The sequence below is a fragment of the Lissotriton vulgaris genome, chromosome 10, assembly GCF_964263255.1.
Source record: "Lissotriton vulgaris chromosome 10, aLisVul1.2, whole genome shotgun sequence".
Classification (NCBI taxonomy): domain Eukaryota; kingdom Metazoa; phylum Chordata; class Amphibia; order Caudata; family Salamandridae; genus Lissotriton; species Lissotriton vulgaris.
The window spans coordinates 1,119,303,853-1,119,324,988 of record NC_141698.1 but is presented as its reverse complement, the minus strand read 5'-3'; the positions used below and the strand labels follow the sequence as shown (position 1 = coordinate 1,119,324,988).

At 46.6% G+C, this 21,136-nt stretch overlaps 1 protein-coding gene across 1 annotated transcript in view; it reads right to left on the bottom strand.

Moving 5' to 3' along the window:
• LOC147689421 (vomeronasal type-2 receptor 26-like) overlaps window positions 1-20,599 on the bottom strand; it is a 96,437-nt gene extending 75,838 nt beyond the window's left edge. Inside the window, exon 1 of the mRNA XM_086940101.1 lies at window positions 20,482-20,599. The gene's annotated coding sequence lies outside the window, so the exon portion shown is untranslated. The remainder of the gene's footprint in view (window positions 1-20,481) is intronic.
• Window positions 20,600-21,136: the final 537 nt, after the last annotated feature.

Here is a 21,136-nt window from a genome sequence, read left to right as displayed (position 1 = left end):
ACATCTGAGTATACCCTTCCACGCTTATGGTGGACAAAACGATTCAGAAAAGGGGGTGGCGATGGACAGAGTATCTGAATTAAACAGAACACTCATACCCAGTCAATAGATCAGGGCTTGATCCATCACCGTTTTTTAGCTCACTGCACCATCCCAGCTCAGAACCTGGCTACATGCAAATTAGTCTGTCCCTGACCCAGTGCATCATGGGAACAGGGCAGACCAAACTACCAAGCCAATTCTTATACTGGGAAGAAAACAAGCTTCCGGGGACCGGTTTCTGGCATTACAGCCGTCTTCGGCCCGGCTTGCTTGAATCCTGATGGTGCAATGAGCAAGGGACTCACATCTGAGTATACCCTTCCACGCTTATGGTGGACAAAACGATTCAGAAAAGGGGGTGGTGATGGACTGAGTATCTGAATTAAACAGAACACTCATACCCAGTCAATAGTTTAGGGCTTGATCCATCACCGTTTTTTTGCTCACTGCACCATCCCAGCTCAGAACCTGGCTATATGCAAATTAGTCTGTCCCTGACCCAGTGCATCATGGGAACAGGGCAGACCAAACTACCAAGCCAATTCTTATACTGGGAAGGAAACAAGCTTCCGGGGACCGGTTTCTGGCATTACAGCCGTCTTCGGCCCGGCTTGCTTGAATCCTGATGGTGCAATGAGCAAGGGACTCACATCTGAGTATACCCTTCCACGCTTATGGTGGACAAAACGATTCAGAAAAGGGGGTGGTGATGGACAGAGTATCTGAATTAAACAGAACACTCATACCCAGTCAATAGATCAGGGCTTGATCCACCACCGTTTTTTAGTTCACTGCACCATCCCAGCTCAGAACCTGGCTACATGCAAATTAGTCTGTCCCTGACCCAGTGCATCATGGGAACAGGGCAGACCAAACTACCAAGCCAATTCTTATACTGGGAAGGAAACAAGCTTCTGGGGACCGGTTTCTGGCATTACAGCCGTCTTCCGCCCGGCTTGCTTGAATCCTGATGGTGCAATGAGCAAGGGACTCACATCTGAGTATACCCTTCCACGCTTATGGAGGACAAAACGATTCAGAAAAGGGGGTGGTGATGGACAGAGTATCTGAATTAAACAGAACACTCATACCCAGTCAATAGATCAGGGCTTTATCCATCACCGTTTTTGAGCGCACTGCACCATCCCAGCTCAGAACCTGGCTGCATGCAAATTAGTCTGACCCTGACCCAGTGCATCATGGGAACAGGGAAGACCAAACTACCAAGCCAATTCTTATACTGGGAAGGAAACAAGCTTCCGGGGACCGGTTTCTGGCATTACAGCCGTCTTCGGCCCGGCTTGCTTGAATCCTTATGGTGCAATGAGCAAGGGACTCACATCTGAGTATACCCTTCCACGCTTATGGTGGACAAAACGATTCAGGAAAGGGGGTGGTGATGGACAGAGTATCTTTATTAAACAGAACACTCATACCCAGTCAATAGATCAGGGCTTGATCCATCACCGTTTTTTAGCTCACTGCACCATCCCAGCTCAGAACCTGGCTACATGCAAATTAGTCTGTCCCTGACCCAGTGCATCATGGGAACAGGGCAGACCAAACTACCAAGCCAATTCTTATACTGGGAAGGAAACAAGCTTCCGGGGACCGGTTTCTGGCATTACAGCCGTCTTCGGCCCGGCTTGCTTGAATCCTGATGGTGCAATGAGCAAAGGACTCACATCTGAGTATACCCTTCCACGCTTATGGTGGACAAAACGATTCAGAAAAGGGGTGGTGATGGACAGAGTATCTGAATTAAACAGAACACTCATACCCAGTCAAAAGATCAGGGCTTGATCCATCACCGTTTTTTAGCTCACTGCACCATCCCAGCTCAGAACCTGGCTACATGCAAATTAGTCTGTCCCTGACCCAGTGCATCATGGGAACAGGGCAGACCAAACTACCAAGCCAATTCTTATACTGGGAAGGAAACAAGCTTCCGGGGACCGGTTTCTGGCATTACAGCCGTCTTCGGCCCGGCTTGCTTGAATCCTGATGGTGCAATGAGCAAGGGACTCACATCTGAGTATACCCTTCCACGCTTATGGTGGACAAAACGATTCAGAAAAGGGGATGGCAGATTGTACACAAATCCAACTAGTGGAAAATGCCTTCCTTAGGTTCTTGCTAGCAGTGCCAAGATCGATTTCTACGACCATATGCCACAAAGAATTAGATCGAGTTCATATCACAGACATAATAAAGATAACTCCAGTCATGTTGTGGCACAACATATGGTCCTCTAAGGACACAGCTTTTAGCAGGGAAGTAATCCAAGATTGCATGAATCAATCAGCTGCCAGCCATTTCACATGGATATCTTACGTTAAAATTTTTTTGTATTCCATTGGCCATACAGAATTTTATCTAACCCCCAGCTCATGTGCACTAATGTCTAAAAAGGCCCTAAAAGAAGCTTGCTTTGAGTTACTAGAAGATAGGCGGTGTTATCTGGATGGAAATAAGTCGACAATTATATCCCACCGTCGCATTCTTCATGGTCCTGGCCTACATCCTTACTTGGCCCCGGCTTTTTCCAGTTACCATAGAATGCTACTGACACGGATGAGGACTGATTGTTTTTACAGGCTGATATCATTCCCCGCCCCAAATGACTGGTCTGCCAAACTAATAAACTGTCCTTGTGACGATTTATCCACTCAGTCAAACATTCATTGTATCTTTTTTTGTAAATATTATGAGTGGGGCAGAAAGAGTTACTTGCTACCCATTCTAAAGCTGTGGGGTTTGAGGCAATGCAAACCAGCTTTGATTAGACTGTATATGCTGCAAGATGAACCCACTATGAATGCAGCTGTTAAATTTCTGAAATACGCTGTAAGATGCAGAGGGACGATGGCTTAAGGACTAACGATTTGTATGACTGTATCATATTGTACATTATTACTTTTAATAGTACATTGCAATTCATTCGAGGTCCTTTTTTAACGTACTGTATGAACTCTTTCTAAACGTGTTTTATTTATTTATTAATTAATTACTGTCACGTAAATCAGCGTATCAACTTGAACAAATGTATGCTATGTATGATATGTTTTTATATTTTGATGTGCTTTTATTTATTTTTTTACAAACACCGAATAAAGCTATCATTGATTTGAATTGAATTGAAAACCATGATATAGTCGATTCTCGAGATGTCCCAGAAGGTCCGCTGTAGTTGCATAACATTCAAGTGTAATGCTTTCACAGCGTAAGTTGAAGATAGCTTTTGGTTGTCGACTAAGTCGTGAAAGGGTGCGGCCCTTCCCGACCCTCGATATTGAGGTGCAGCATTGTCAAGGTCCTTCAGGTTAAAGTCCCCAGCTGGAATTACCTGATGAGTTTTATATTTATTTAGGAGGTCGTCTATATCCCATGTTAATGCCTCAAACTGATCTTTCATGATGGTCTGTGCCGGGTTGACATAGCAGTTTATTATTAGTAGGCGCATTGGCTGTGAGGTGTATTTCCGGCCTTCGATCTGTAGGGCTTGCAGCCCAGGTGAATTCAGGTTTATTCCTGTTACTACAAGGGAGTTTGTGTGTTTAATGTAAACTGATAGACCGCCAGACTGGCAACCAAAAAGGTTCTTTTTTATTATTGGAACATAATGTTCGTAGAACCCTGCCAATGGTGTACTAGATAATGCCCAGGTCTCTTGAAGGCAGAGTATGTCTCCTGTTTCCAGGAATCACCTCAGGTTTTTGTTCTATCGATCTTGCTGCTCCCGGTGATGTTCCATGAGATTATAGTTGGATTCTTCTTGGGAAATGATCCTCCCTTAGCCTCCCACCTGCAGGCCTGGTCTCGCTGCTATTAGGAATGGTTCTGTCTACTTCCTGCAGTTCTGGATTGGTCAGAGAGGGAAGGGATGGCACTGATAACCCTTTGGCTGTTTTGGCATGCGATCCTGATTCCCGTACAGTCCTTATGTCCCTTCCATGTATTCCTGGGGAATCCTGAGCTATTTGTCCCGTGCAGAACCGACCAAGGACCCTTCTCACCCTTGTCTGGTGCTAAGATGTATGGGTAGTTTGGGTTGGGTAGCAATTTCAAAAGTACTTTATTCGGTTTTTGTTTTGTACAAAACCATACAAGTTTATAAAACTGAATATATTTCAAGTTTTCAGTTAAAATACATATTACAATATACATCATTTTAAAACAAGTTTTTCATAACGTTAAAAAATCCAGCTATTGCACGTTGGGAAAAATATCATTCGGGGATTACTTATACAGTTCTATGTGTCCAGACATTTTCTATACTTCATTGAGCTTTTTAAGAAGCCGATAACATGGGGTATACAATCAGGTTTTAACAGTTGTAAATACAATAGGGCCGGGCGAGCTTGTACAAATTGCAATCCTTTTAAAATAGGTTTTAGAACAAAAGCCCTGGGGAATTCATAATATTTACAAAAGAACATAAACTGCAGCAAGTCCTGTGGAGACAAGTTGTCGCAGCCACAGGATGCTAGCACTGTCCCTCTATGACACCCCTTTGGGACTGCTAATAAAAGGTGAAACAAATTATACCTAAACCTAGTTAATAAAAAAAGCTCAAACGCAGGTAGTGGCCAGAGTAGATATGGTTCCTCACCTGGCGTGCTTTTGAGCATCATATGATGACGCACATTGGGCTTCAACAGATCCTTTTCCTGCCTTTCCATTATTTTCAGTGCAGTGAAGGACTGTTTTATATGTGCCACGTCTTTTTTTGTGATTCCTTCCGGTTTTAAAAACAAATCCAAGCGTCCCTTCTTCCCAAAGCTGGTTTTAAGATATTTCATCCAGGAAATTTTGGTCATGCAATCTAGGCTCAATATCTCTTTTAGAAGACTATGGGTTAGACCAAGCTGTTTATTGAGCCAACATTGTAGCCAAAAGGTAAGGGGTCGCAAGGACAGGGAGTCACTAATAAAAGGCATACCGGTCTCTTCATGCACAGACATATTCGGTGTCCCCTGTGGGACACACAGAAGCTGTTTTAGGAATCTGTTTTCTACCACCTGGAGACCCTCTAGGTTGCAGTATCCCCATAGTTCACTTCCATAGCTAGCTATCGAAATGCTCTTTGCACAATAAACCTTCAACATGGCGGCCACTGGTCTATTGCCCATTCTCGCAGCAAAATCAAAAAGTGCTGCGTTGGCCCTGGTAACTTCTCCCCTTTTCTTATTCAAGACGGAGGCCCAGTTAAACTGATAATCCAAGAAGATGCCCAGGTAGGAGAAGGAGGTACATGTAGGCACCCTGGTGCCATTTACCCTAAAGGGGTACTGTTTTTTGGCTCCTTTCCCCACCTGCATCACGTATGATTATGTGTTATTTATGGATAGGTCATGACTAGCCATAAATCCGTGAAAGGCGTCGAGTAATGTTTGTAACCCTTTCGGGAGCGAGCTAGAAGGACAGCGTCTTCTGCATACAGTAAGACAGGCAATCCCCGACGACCCACGTATGGGTAATCCGCCCCTGTATCAACCAATGTTTCCTCAAGGTCATTTATATAAAGATTAAAAAGAAAGAGGGCCAGGATTCACCCTTGCCTGACTCCCCGACTGGTTCTAAAATTTCTTGTTACCTTGAGATCCATGGTGTATCTAACATTTGGGAAGGAAGTTCACCAGATGTTGCTCTACCCCCATGGCCTCCATGGACTGCCACAACTTTCCCCAGTTGACACAGTCAAAGGCAGAGGAAAGGTCCATGAAGGCCATGTAGATAGTCCCAGGACGTGAGAGGGTGTACTCACCCAAGATCAGATAGAGGTTTAGGCATTGGGCCAAGGTTGAATGCCCTTTGCGGAACCCGTACTGAATGTCAGAAATTATCTCTTTCTCCTCCGCCCAGGTAGTCAGCCTTTTTAATATAACGCCTCCTAGAACTTTTACAATAGAGTCAATTAGGGAGATAAGCCTATAATTTAAGGTACTATTTCGATCCCCCTTCTTGAATACGGGTACTATTGTTGATAATCCCCAGGAGGTAGGACAGCCCTTTTCCACTGTGGCGTTATCCACTGCTGTCAGAATTGGGGCCCAGAATAAAGGGCTAGATTTAAATAAGTCAGGGGGGATGCCGTCTGGACCTGGGGCCTTCTTATTTGAGAGGTTATTGATTCCCTCCATCATTTCCACAACTGAGAACACCACAGAGCCCAACCCCAGCACCTCTTTTGGTTGGGCTGGACATATAACGATATCCTTAAAGATTGTGGTAAAATGGGACACCCAATCGTCCTTAGTGATGTTTGACCGCACTTCTTTAACCCCTGACGTTAACAACGGTGAACGGTTAATTGTGGACCAGAATCTTGAGCTGCTTGCTAGGGTCAAAGGGTCTAAAAGCTCATGGCAGGGCGCAATTTTCTTTTTTTTTTTGGAAACATTTTTATTATTTTTAACACAAGAAAAACAGGTACAGAACAAGCATGTCACAGTCAAGCAAAAGGGCCCGCGCCTCCCCCACACCTCCCCCCACATATTCTAATACAGTTTAGGTCCCCCTCAGTGATAGTCAAATACACATGTATTGATAGCCGATCACTATTTTCGTAATGTACAGTCCCTTGAGCTCGAATGCCCCTTTCTTGTGTATGCATCGTAGTTACACACAGATGGCATTTCTCACATAGTCCTCCATCCAAACCATGGTAACGTCTCCATTTGCCCCGCACTTTACTAAATTTCTTCGGACACCCTCTCGCCCTACACGTGACCCTTTCGTCCGCCATGTACAAATCCATTCCCCTCCTCCATTCTCCTAACTGGGGTGTATCCGGTGCCCCCCATTTCCTGGCTATGTCCCTCTTGGCTACCACCAGCGCTAGGGCTAAAAAGATCAGCAGTGGACGGGCCAGGTCCACATCATTCGACATCCCCAGGAGAATGAGTTTCGGATCTAGTGGGATATCCATCTCTAGTACCTTGCCCAATTCAGCGGTGACCTCTCCCCAGTAGGTTTGTATATGTGAGCACGACCACACTGTATGTAAGAAATCTCCGGTTGCAATTCCACAGTGCAGGCAGCTAGGGTCAGACACTCTCCCCATCTTAAAGAGCCGTACTCTGTCAAAGTATACCCTGTGTAGGATCGTAAATTGTATCAAGCAGAGTCGCGACTTAATCGCTACCTCCCTAGGGTGCATCAATACCAACCCCCAGTCTACATCATCCATCTCCCCCACTTCTTTCTCACAAATGGCCCGAAGGCCCTTCAGCCTATCCGGTTTATTATTCATGATTGACTTATACGTCAGGGAGACAACCTTTTCGGGGATCTTTTCCTGCAGCAGGCGGCCTTCCAGAGGGGCATATTCATGGAGCGCCTCCTGTAATGTTCTTTCCGCCCGCCAAGCATGTCTGAGTTGTATATATTTGAAAAACTGCGAGCGGTGTAGCCCAAATTCCGCCTCTAGTGACTGAAATGACTTCAAGGTCCCGCTCTTGACTACATCACCTATGGAGGACATACCTATGTCGTCCCAGCCCCGGAAGCCTCTTAACTTACTAAGTTCTTTCAGCCATGAGCAGTCCCAAATTGGGGTCTGCCTCAAGGGTTTATGTGTCCATCCTGTAGCTTTCGAGGCCCTCTGCCATGCTCCCAGTGTAAGTCTAGTGGCCGGTAACAGCCTGGCTTGTCCCTTCCCCTCATATATGTAGTGTAAGCAATTGTGCATGCCCATAGTGTACCTTTCTAATGCATAGGTGGGGTTTGTAGCCGGTGCATGCACCCATTCATTGATGGGAGCCAGGTGTTCCGCCCAATAATAGGCCTCCAGGTCAGGAAGCGAGATCCCCCCATCGTACTGGTTTCTCTGTAGGGTCGCAAGTGCAACCCTCGGATGCTTCCCTAACCACAGATAGGACCTCAGTTCCGCGTGAACTTCTCGAGAAGTCTTGGGCTGCACCAGGAAGTATTCATTTTGAAACGCGTACAGAAATCTTGGTAGTGAGATCATTTTGAACATGGCCGCCCGTCCAAGAATTGTCAGGGGGAGCAATTGCGATCTACTTGCAACTATTTTAAAGTTACTAACAATACGGTTGATATTACGGTCGTATGAGATGTTTCTGTCTGTTGTTATAAATATCCCTAGGTATAGAAATCCCTCACTGGTCGTCTGCAATCTTTCTGGTAACTCAGGCCACTCAGTCCGTCCCCGGGGATCGTAAAGTGTCGACTTATGCCAATTGATTTGATATCCAGATCTGACCCCATACTGGTCCAGTTCACTGAAGAGTGCCGGTATGGTAGTCTCCGGCTTCGTCACATACAACAACACATCATCTGCATACACGGACAGTTTCTCATCCTGTAGCCCTGCCTGCCCAACTTGGAAACCCGTCACCCTAGGGTTCTGCCTAATCGCGCACACCACGACCTCGATAGATAGGGCAAACAGAAGGGGCGACAAGGGACAACCTTGTCGGGTTCCCCTTTGTATTGGAAAGGCCCTGGACATCGTACCATTTACCCTGACTCGAGCACTAGGGCCTGAGTAAAGGAGGCAAACTTTGCTCTAAACTGGGGCCCAAAGGCAATATGCTCCAGGACTCCCTCTAAGAAGGGCCAGTGTACTGCGTCAAACGCCTTTTCAGCGTCCAAAGACAGGAACCAATGGGGCTCCGTCCTACCTTCCACTTCACAGAGCCAGTTATGTGTCCTACTGAGATTATATCTAGTCGCCATTTCCGGGATGGACCCTGTCTGGTCCATATGTACCAGGCGCGGTATGACTCCTCGCAAGCGTAGAGTCAGAACAGTTGCATAGAGCTTTGCTTTGACATTCAGCAAAGAGATGGGGCGGTAAGATGCGCAGTCCTTTGCAGGCTTCCCCGCCTTATAGATTGGGACAATCGTGGCCTGTCTGAGGTCCAAAGGGAATTGACCCTCCTTTTCGGCATCTTGGAACAGGCCTAAAAGGTGTCTCGTCAAATGGTCGGCCATCTTCTTAAAGAATTCCGCGGGGAATCCATTGGGGCCTGGGGCTTTACCCGCACGAAGTTTCGTCAGTGCTCTTCTAACCTCTTCCACCGTAATATCGGCCTCTAAGTCCTCGCATTCTGCCTCCTGAAGCTTCGGGATATCAATAGTCGCTATATAGTTCAACGCGTCCTCCTTGGATCCCAGATTGCGGGCCTCATAAAAGGCCCATAGTAGTCAGCGAAAGCGTCTGCTATCTCAGCATCAGTACATGCCCACGCATCCAGACCAACCCTTACTTTTTCCCACCCATCTCTCATCCTTCTCTTTTCTGCTTAACCATGCCAGAAGCTTCCCGGACTTATCACCCACATCATAGATGCGGTGTAGGGTAGCCAGTGCCTTTGTCTTGGCCTCCACCGTCACTAACTGTCTATACTGGGCTTGGACATCAACCAGTTGTCGCAAAGTCCCTGAGTCTTTAGTTCGGTGGTGTTCTGTTTCCAATGGTGGAATCTCATCAAACGGCCCCTGATGCCTCACGCCGGTATACGCCGTGAGGCGTACGTGTGCTGCCAATCCTGTGTGTCAAGGAACCTCCGGTGGTATCGTAGGAATCGTGGTGGTGTGTGGTGTATAGTGTGCGTGCCTGTCCGACAAGTGAATGCATTGTTCATGTTGTTCATCCCCCTCCCCCCCAACTTCCCCTTCCCACCAGCCCCTCCCTCCCACTGCCCCAACTTTCCCATCCAGTCAGACTCAACAAAACTGAACTCCCCCCACACCCCCCACCCCACCTCCCTCCCCTTTCAGTCCCATCCCTCAGCAAGGCGAAACTGTCAGTAGGATAGGGTCTGTAGCCCGCCCAAAGATCCCTCCCCCTTTCAACCTACTCTGTCCAACTTAATGTTGAACATGCAATACATTCCCAACTAATCAGCCTCAAGAGTCAGAGTTAAGGAATTTGTACACATAAGAACAAGAAACCAATGAACACAATAGGTATAAGGAGGGTGTATCAACTTGCGTGCCCCCTTAATTACGAGCTGCAATCTCAACTGCCCGGTCTGCCCCTGTTCAAGAATGTGAGTCCTGGGTGTCCGGTCGTGTGTCAGTCGTGTGCCCCGAAGCGTCCCGCTCCAGATCTCGGATTGCCTTCTCCAGTGGCTGGATAGAGCGCGCTCCCCCATCTTCACCTCCCGAGGAGTGGCCCTCCGATTCCTCTCTCTCTTCTCCCTCCGATCGGGCGGTTCTTTCCAGGCAACTGAATCTAGATCCCATCCCGCCTCTCCTTCCGGGTGAAGCTGATTGTCCTTGTCGTCTGTTCATCGGGATGCGTCCTGGGTAGGGAGTAGTCGGCATCTGTCTCTTATTTCTTTGTGCCCTCCGTCTCTGGCCCTTCGGCAGTTCCCATTGGGCTCTGTGAAGAGTTGGCCTGTCTGGCACTCCTCGTCCAGCGTTCTCCTGTGTGCGGAATATGGGTTGTTCCTCTAACCATTGCCAGGCATCTAACGGATGGTTAAAGAAGTGTGTTTTGTCCTTATAGATCACCTTTAGCTTTGCCGGGAAGAGCAGCATGTAGGTAATGTTCATGTCTCTCAGTTTCGCTTTGACCGCGTCAAAGGAGCGGCGTTGTTTTTGCACTTCCTGGCTATAGTCTGGGAATATCATAATGTTCGTGTTTTCCACGCGGATCTCCCCCAGCTTTCTGGACTCTCACAAAATCAGGTCCCGGTCCGCGAAGTTGAGGAAGCGTGCAATGACAGGTCGGCGTCTCGCTCCCTCCGACGGCCTTGCCAGGAGGGCCCTGTGTGCCCTTTCAATTATGAAGCAAGTCGAGAACTGCCCCTCCGGGAAGGTTTTTTTCAGCCAGGAGTGGAGGAAAGCTGCCATGTCCGTCCCTTCGATTCCCTCTCTAAAGCCTACAAAGCGCAGGTTATTGCGTCGCGCCCTGTTTTCTGCATCGTCAACCTTCCACAGCAGTTGGCGATGGGAGGCCTGGAGTTCCGCCATGTCTTTTCTCAGGGTGGAGATTGAGTCTTCCGCCTCGCCTATTCGTGTCTCCGCCGTAGTTACTCTGTCCGTTAGCTTTCGGAAGTCTTGCCTCAATAGCGTCACCTCCGACCCCACCTCGGCGATTTTGACTTTCAAGGCCGCCCGGGACTCTTGAATGTCGGTCCTTGATGCTTGGATGGCACCCATCGGCAAGTCAGTGTCCGAGCGTATGCCGGGCGTAGTAGGCGCGGTCTCAGTAGACGGCCGCGGCGTGGCGAAGTTATCCATGGGGCCCTGCTTGGTAGTTTTAGGGACCGTATCCTTCTTCCCCATGGCTGGCGGTGCAATGTAGTCACTCTCACGGGGAACTCACTCCTCTCGCCGCCCCTCCTTTTAGGCCGTGGCTTAGGGTCGATGCTCTTCCTGTCCCACCACAGGGGCGAGGGGGGGGGGGGGACCCAGCCACCCCGCACAGCTGCTTCCAGAGGGCCGATCGCCTCAGTGTCTTGTCCCCGGAGTCTGGCTCCTTGCCGTGATCTATCGCCCAGTCCCGGCCTGTATTCCAAGGCTCGTACCGGCCCGGCGTCCCATATGGTGCGAAATGCCCCACAGTCTGCCCAGATCCCGCCGCCCGCCGGAGAGTCTGATTAATACAGTGTATATCTTCTCTTCGTAGCGCTAGGATAGATGGCCGTGCTTACAGGCAGGCGCTGGCTCATACGTGTCCCTTGTCCTCCCTGTCTACCACCTCCTTACCGGCCCAGCAGTGTGAGTCTATGGATGTGGCATATGCGTCAGCGCGGACCTTGAGGGCGCTTCTGGAATGCTGCTTCTTCCGATTTCTTGCACCACAGGCCTCCACTTCTGCCACCCAGGGTGCGACACACAGCCGGGCACAGGCCCCGACGACGCGCCTCTTTGGCCGCGTAGTCTGATCTCTGTCGCCCCCAGTTTCCAACTCTGACTCCCGGGGGTCGTCACAGCAGGGCAAAGGCTGGGGATCAGGCCATCACAGGCCGCCAAGAACAACAGATTCCTCGGGGTACCCCAGCGAGGCCGTCCATGCACCGAGTGTGCTTTCGCGGGTCAGTCGCCCGCAGCGGGCAGGATGGCTCACCCCTCCTTTCTCAGGTCCTCCAGTGATATTGGTGCCAGGGGATTGCAGCGCCGAGCGCCGCGGGCAGGCTCCCCTCATCCCAGCGGGTGCCTCAGTCTCTCACCCCTCGGGCTCCGCGCGGCTCACTCCACTCCGATGTCAGCACCGCCTACCAGGCGATTCAGGGGCCCCGCCGGAGCCCTCCGCAGTACTCCCTAGGTCCCCAGAGCGCCATGGTCAGAAGCACAGGCCACCTCCACACAGCAGTGGAGCACTTGCCGTCAGCTCCAGGTACGCGGTGGCGGCCTCGTCCTTTCTCCTGCTAGGAGGCCCCGGCCGCTCTCCCTTCTTTGGGCCAATCCCTTCAGATCAGCGCGTCGTCGCCATCTTTGTTCTTGCGGCCGGGCTCGCTCCGGTCTCCACTCCGCTGATTTTGGCTGATCTCAGCCGCTTTGGTGCGCGCTTGCAGCCCAGAAGGCAGGACAGTACCCTTACGGTTCTTTTAATGCCGAAACGGGGCTTTTTGTCATCAGTAGAAAGTCAGATTTAGTGCAGCTCGTCCGGAGCTACGAAGGAGCACGTCCTAGCCGGCCATGCTGTTCGCCAGAGCCCAATTTTCAACTCCTTTTTCCTATTAGCCAGCGCACTTTTATAACTTGATCGAAGTGTACGGATCATGGATCTATCCCTGGGATTTGTTTTAAGGGCCTTCTTCAAAACTCTGGCTGCTTTAGAGCAGTTGTGGCAGAACCATTCAGGATCTCCAGAGAGGGTTTTTCCCCCCGGGGCATGTAACATCTTTCCTACATGAAGGGCAATACTGTCGAAGGCTTCAAGGACTCCTTCGCCCAAAGGATCAGTGCTAAGGCAGGTTAAAAATTCAACAGCACAATCCTTTTTAAGTCTATCGAGGAGGACGGGTGGTATGACCCGTTTATAGGTTGCAGCATATTTCCTTCTACGGCTTTATCCTTTTTTTCAGAAAGTTCCCTCCTAGCAACACACAGACTGGATTGTGATCGCTGTCTCCGCTCGGTATTATACAGAAGGCCAAGATGAAACTCATAATGGTTCTAGAAACTAGAATAAACTAGAAACTAGAATAAAATCTATAAAAGTGCCTAGGCTTCTACCCTTAAAGGTGGGTTCCTTTTGTGTAGATAATGGTGGTGCTATGCTCATGGTAAACAAAAGGTCGTGCTCATCTAGTATGAGGTTCAGCAAATTTCCTTGTTTTGTATGTTCAAAGTGTAACCCCGTTATCATGTGGCAACCCATGGTCGCTAACGTATTTAACATAGGGTCGCCGCAAGGGTGTACTTTGAAATCGCCTGCAAGTAGTAGGTTCCTTCTTGTTGGTCCACGACACTGAGTTATAAAATTATGCAGTTCGGTAATCCTACATCCCTCGCCCTGGTTACTTGCGTTGTAATAGTTTATCACACACAGGCTGTTGTCTTCTTTCCCCAAGATAATAGCCTGGATGTTTCTGTTACCTGAGGAAAAGACCCTTATGCTGCATCTTAGTGCCAGGGAGGTAAAGATGACTAATCCCCCCGATGCACGACAACTGTTTGAGTTTACTGCTGGAACACTAAATTATTTATAACCCTCCAGTGGAGTATTGCAGTTGGTGGCCCATGTCTCTTGGAGACAGATAATAATGTGTTGGCTCACAAACTGCACCCATAGGGGGTCCGAAATCTTTCCTGACAGCCCTAGCAACATTCCATGAGAGAACATTAAATTCTGAGTTAGCATCTGTGTTCACAGGAACAGGCTTTCTAGGTGAATCAAATTGAGTTGTTCCAGAGTGAGTAACCTCACGGGAACCTTCTTCTACTAGTGATAATATTTTATTAGGGATAACAACTACTGGATTATTAAACCTCTCACTGAACTATCCAGGGGTGAGGAATATACAGGCAAAATGCTTTGACCGTTAAAAGGGGGGTAGCTAGATAGATTACCACACAGTCAATCGCAGTCATTGAGGCCCGAGAGAGCATCAACTCTGTTTGTGACCTCTAAATGCGAGAGATATCCTGGTCCACCACTCATCTGAACTCCACTGGACCTTAAAGGTATTGTGTCCCACCCATCTGGTCCTCCGGGGCAAGGTAATTTATTAGCAAGTAAGTAAGTAATAGCTTTATTCGATAAAAAACATATCATAAAAGCATTTACACATCTTTAAAACCATTTTTAGCAACAATCAATGACATAAAAACATTTCAATCCAAAACAAAATGTTGGGTGGGTAGGTGCATTCACTGGATTAACAGTTTTCTTGCGGTTCTTAAACGCCAAGCCCACCCCAAAAATGTTGCCATGCAAGTGGAAAAGAAGGGTCTAGCATCTGTGCGTAAAATGCGCAGAGCTTCCAAGTGAGAACGAGTGCCCAGACTTCTGCAAATAGGCTTCAACCATCTACGTCTCGGAGCTACATAGACGCTACATTCGAACAACATGTGGGACACAGACTCTACCTTTAAATCGCAGAAGGGGCAATGGGGTACAGTTTGAGCGGGCGGTTTCCAAGTGGACGTGAACTCACATAATGGAAGCACCCCCAACCTGAACTTAATGTACAATGCTCTGTCCCTTGGGCTCTGAATGGTGTCTAGGTAAGGTTCCCTTAGCGGTAACTCCTTAGCTGACAAAAACAGGACTACAGATTTGCAATGGCTTGTACTTCGGGCCCTCTCACTATCCACCCATGCCCAATAGACCTTCTTTAGCTGTTGCTTCGTGGGTGCAGATTTGTTGGACCAAGCCTCTCCTAGGCCCAATTTGTAGAGCAGATTTTTAACCTCCCTAAGCCAGATGATCTTATGAGAACCCGGTAATGACAAAATGTCGTTTAAAGCGTCTGCGTAACTACTGAATTCCTGCACATTCCATATTCTGGACCATAACAGGAGTGGGCGTAGTTTCGCTTGGTCGCAGATTGCCCGGGTACCTGCATCCAACAGCAATGGGATTGTTGGCGTGCTGTGGGGCAAACCCATTAGGTCTTTATGGAAGTTGTTCTCAAGGTGGGCCAGAGTGTCAACTTTTTGAGTGCCCCACAACTCAGCACCGTAAAGTGCCGCGCTTACAACCCTTGCCCTATAGATATCTAAGGGGGCCCCAATAGGTTTTGATGGTGAAGCTCGCTGCTCCTTGAGCAGCGCACCTGCCACCCTTTTATGGGTAAGGAAGACTTTTTGATGGTGTGCCTTCCAGCTCATAGTATCACTGATGCGTATACCCAGGTAATCGAATTCTTTCACGCGATCAAGTGGGACGGAATCCAAGACCGGGGGATAAACAGATTTTTTAGGCGGGTTAAGAACTAGAAACTTGGTTTTACCTATATTTATTGCCAAGCCCCTTTCATAACAAAAGGTTTGAAAGCTGGAAAGTAGCGATTGGATGCCCATTGGTGATTTAGAAGGTAATTTATTAGCGAACATCCTGTTCCTGTATTAAAGGCACCCTGTTGCTCTGGCCTATAAAAAAAACAAGGGGCAATCTTTCTATACCCTGTCCCCCCGACAAAGTACTTCCCGCTGCTTCCCTAAAAGTATCCTTTCCACTGGTACTGGATTATTAAAGTTTATCACTATACTGTCTCCGTCTCTGGTATTCCTAGAATGTCCCAGCCACGCTACTCGTCGGGCCATAATTATGTTGTGCCCTACCATATGGCCTCCTACTGTGTTTCGGGATAGCCAGTGTGTAACCTTATTTTTAATCTGGGAAAAGTCCTCTCTTTCTCCTTGACGGAGGGGGGGACATTTCCCAGAACTATCACTAACGGGGTACTTTGTGAGGGCAGATCAAGGATAGTTCGATTACCCACACCCTGGGCCAACTTATTAGTCTGTATGGATCCGTTTATCAGTATGGCTGATTGTGTGCCCTCATCCTGATGTGTCAGGGGGGCCTCAAGGCTGCGGCTTCCCTCATTCCCCTGAGGTCTTGCCTTTATTTCCTCTAATCTAGTAACCCCGTTAATCAAAGTCCCTCTCTCTGTTAGCTTTACAGGTTGACTAGTGGTGGGTGTGGAGGATTGGTTAGTATCAGTCCGCTTGCTTAGTTGTGTAGCTTGTCCCCCCACCATCTTGTTGTCTACTAGGGAGTGTAGCAGTTGGGTGTTATATAATGTGGCCTGTTGTAACTTGCCTAGATTTTCAATAATTATTTTCAGTCTCTCGATAAGGGGGAGCATTAAGGACTTTACAATCTGTTCCACCTGCCCTATCAGCCCGCCATCTCCCTGTACGAGCATTGGCATTCTTTTCATCGACTGATGTTGGGCTTTTATAGATGGAAGGGGGGCGCTCTTATTCTGGGCAGAAGCGACGGCCTCTGTATGGTTATGTGTGCCCGATGGATTAACCATTTTAATCGCTAGTTTGGGGATCTTTGCCCGTTTACCTTTTGACCCACCTCCACCCCGCTTTCTTTTCCCTATAGGTTTGGTGCTTCTAGTTATCGTTTCAACAGTAGGGCATGCATATATCTTTGTGGGGTGTGTCTTGCAAGGCTGACTTTCCTCGTGAGTAGTGTTACTATTCTTTGTACTATTCCCCAGGGTGATTATGCTTTGTGTATCCGACCCTATACTAATCTCTGGCAATCCTAAATCAACGAGACGTTGACTTAATCGGTTTTCAGGAGTTGTAGAGCTCCTGATAGATCCCAGAGAGGATCGTTTAGAAAATATTTCTAATGAGAGCCATTAGCCCGGCCGCATGAGGGAAAGCGGCGGGACCAACCAAACAGACCACCGTCCAGCCCCAGGTAATTTAGCAGCATCCAACACACACCCGTACTCAAAAAGTCACTGGCCAAGTTTTTTTTTACGGAGTATATATCAAGTTTCAAATTTTTTCTCTAAATGAAGCCCCGTAGTCCAGCATCACCGTCTTCAAAAATACTCCTACATCCAATACTACATTTTATAAAGTATTCTTACTGTCAAATTATTCCATGTCAAAATTAGTCCCCAATGGAGTTTTCGAGGTTGCTCCTACTTGCAATAGCTTGCTTGCTTGCAATAGCCCCAGGTGTGCAAGCAGTGCATTGACGAAGCCGGCATACAGTGTAATACAGTGTAATACGATAGCAAGCCGCCTGCGCTACTCTCCAGTCGGTCAGCCGCTTTTCCAGATACAATATTGCTGCAGTGTTGCCGCTCACCTCCACATCTCAGCGGCAGCTGTAACTTCCAACAACTCTCCCAGCTCTCACACCGCGGCTTCAACCGCCGCGACCCCGGGTGTTCTTCAGCGGGAGCCTGCGCGTTTGCCGGACGCGTCACCCCACCCGCCGGCTCCGGCGTTCTAGTGGTCGCACAAGTTCGCGGGCGTTCAAGCACTTAACTTCGCCGGTGACGGTATTTTTAATCCCGCGCTCTCTCCCGCATATCCTCTTATCCTCCAGACGCCACCAAGGAAAACAAACAGCCAGGCAGCAGAATCCTTGTGAAAAGGTGAGCCGAGTTCGAAACAGGGGAGCTCCTCACACACACGTCCGCGCTATGAGAGGAGTTTGGGTTGGGTCGATTCTGGGCATCGATGCCTCACTCAGCGAGTTGTGTTGAATTGTTCAAGATGGCTTGTACTGTTTCCTTTTTCTTCAATAGAAAATAGTGGGTGTAGGAACTTAATTTAAAAACCCCATAGGAACAAAACGTTGAAATAATTGCATTATTTTGACTTTTAAATTATTATAATTGTAATTCAATCAATCAATCAATCAATCAATCAATTAATTGCATTTATATAGCCCTTATCACCGAGCCAAGACATTAAAACACTCAACGCACTTCAGACAAGGCAGCAGGCTGCTCCGGAACCCAAGGTTAATAGTTAGTCCAGTGATATCCCTTACTGTTAGTTAATTATGTGCATATGTCTATTTGTTTGTGTGTCTTAAAAAGTGCACACAATTATTAGCTAAATATATTATTAGTTTAGCTATTAATATTTACCATAGTAAAACATATATTTAAAATTAAAATGTAATTTACAATAATTAAACTCAAGTTTTAATTCAATTTGTTTATTGCTATACGAAAATAAAATTGCTAGTCTGTGTTAAGTTTTTTTATTTCATTGTATTTGAAAGATCTATATTTATTACACTATGTGTGGCCTCATCATAGTTAGGCGGTCAGGACCGCAGAATTGAGGTCAGTTGTGTTGTTCAGAGGAAACTCCGACCGACATCGTAATAGGCCCTTTAGTGTGAATTTACTAGTCCCAATTTCCTGGAATCAGGAGGTAGATCCTCAAGGGCGGAGGTCTCCTAATGGTAAGTATTTATAAGTTTATTAAACTTTAAAATAAATTATAAAAATATTTCATTTACCTATAAATGTATATTAAGGTTATATATGTACTTTAACAGTAGAAAAAAACTATTACAGCACAATAAACTTATATTTCATTTAAATATTTAATAATTTGAATAAATACAATTAGAATGAGTTATTTTTTTAAATTTATTTTAGAAAATTCCTATTTAAATAACATGTCCATATTCATTTATTATGTAGTAACGTTACCAAAAATATTATCTAGAATTATTTTAAATTAAATTATATTCAATTAATTAAAGTTATGTTTATTCTTACGCTTAAAGGTTTGTTAAACTATTTAATAATAAACAAATGTTTATTTTAAAAGAATAAATTATTTCTTTAACATTAAATTACATTTATACACATGTTTTGAAAATTCTAAACACATTATTTTATTTTAACATTTTTCGCTATGTGGTGCTATTGTAATGGCCTGTCTCTGTTGATGTGGTTAGAGGGTTGTTGAAGTATCAGTGGTTGGCCATTTGTGATGCTTGTCTTACTCCAGGTCGAGCTGGAAGGCATTTACAGCCGCTTCATGACCCTTTTGGCTACGGTAAGTACAGTTTGTGAATACCAATGGGCTCACTCTGTTGGGGGTGAATTTTTGATCCTTCATAAACCTCTCATTAACTAATTTTCTAAAAACTTTATTTTACATTGAGCAGTAACCAAAGCTATCTATTAAGATATGGCGATGTTTCTCTGTCCTCTAGTGCGGCCGTACCCTAGGCTGCCTTGGGCCAATTACACCCTTACACCACAGGGTGAGGGTGATTGAGTTATGTCAAGTTAAAGATGTATATTGAAAGTGTACCCTTCCAGCACAAAAGTCAATGTTTGATAAAGTTACCACTTTGTATGCGTAATGTATGGTGCAGCACACATGCACATTTGGAAATATTTTCTCCAAATTTACTCCTGCTTTGAGGATGCGTAATTGTTTGATGCCTATCCCTTTCCTATTAAAGTTAGTAGATAGGGATTAGTGTCAACATCCATGGCTGAGTGCATGGGAACATCCATGTATCACGCATGGTACGCCTCCATGGTGTAAACTAGCTCATAGTGCTACGTTGTATTAATTAGGGCTACTGTCCAACTCAATTCAGGATCTGCACTAGAAACTAAACCTCAAAATAATACTTTGCACCAGGTTTGCATCTCTTTTCTGATGCAAACCAGGAACAAACTCTTAGTAAAATCCACCTATAAGCGTAACACAATGATTGTCATTAAAATGGTATTGCTACCCAAAGGAGTACTCTTTCCCAACCTTAGAATGACAAAAGATTGAGGGGAATAAACCATAAGGTTCTGAATCTAAGCCTTTCTATTTGCATGCAGCATTTTGATGCCACTTCATTGCATAATGTTCTATGTTAGATGGATTGTTACTTATGAACTCCAAATAAGAAAAGAATGTTTGCAACAAAATAAATACCCACTAAGCTATCTCCAGAAAATACGAATCTGTGTGCTGCACGTCACACGTGATTTGCAGCAGGAACATTAACACTCCAAGCTACTGTTTCATAAGTCAAAACTGTGACTAGCTGAATACCAGATCTCTCCCTGTAGTGCTTTAACCACCAGAGGTATCATGCCATTACAATTATCCCTGAAAAAGTATGTGCATACAAAGATCTCTGCAGGCTGCTCCTACATCTGTTCAGCCTGCATGCAGAGGGCGCACCCTTGATCTTGGACCTGGTGCTATTACGTTGGTCACACTACACTGAAGCCAGCACTGGCTGGGAGTAGGTAGGGAGAGAGAGCAAAAGGGAGAGAGAGAAAGAGATTGAGGTGCGGTTTAGTTGATGACAATGGACTAGTTCTGGCTTTGGTAGATCCTAAGATAACGGTATAATTCTGTTCAAATATTTTTTTTCCATGTTCCGGCCACAGCGACTATTTGTAAACTAAATAAATACAAACTAAGGAGGCGATTCACAAAGGCAACTTACACTTGTGACTAATTTACATGTGCAAGTCATCTCCTTTGGCCCTTTGGAAAGGATCATTGGTTGGCATGCAGTGTTTTATCACCTACCACTCTTGTTGGTAATCTCGCCTTCTGAGCAGGGGGCACAGTCGTAGCAGCAGATGGGCTGACCCTCCAGAGGGACCTTCCTGTACCCAGGGGGACAGCTCTCACTGCACACAGAGCGAGGGACCTGGAGAGGAGGTGGAAGAAGAACATGTGTGAGAAATAAACCGGGGAAGAGGCAAACGTCAGATGTGACATTATCACACAACCAGCAGATTGAGAGACAAATTGTATCTATAAACTCATATGAGAGATGAGAGGAGGATTAGATAAAGGGCAGCAGTCATGGCATCAGTGTGAGCGATACTTGAAGGAAGAGATGTGGGGCACATGTGATAGCATCAGTGCTAGGGATCCAAGGAGAAACAGATTCAGGCAGATGTATTGCATCAGTGTAGGGTGTCCAGGGAGTGAATGATGCTGGGCACATGTGATTGCATCAGTGCGAGGGATCAATGGACGAACGTGGGCCAGTTTGTGACAAAATCCGTTTACAAGATCCACGGTCGAAGATATGTGAGGCAAGAGTGACAACATAAGTATGAAAGATCTAGGGAGGAAACATCAAAGGGCACATGATATTACAGAGCGAGGGGCTTGTGGAGGAAAAGACACAAGGTACATGCCCTAGTAACACAGAGCCAGGAGTTCTGAGGAC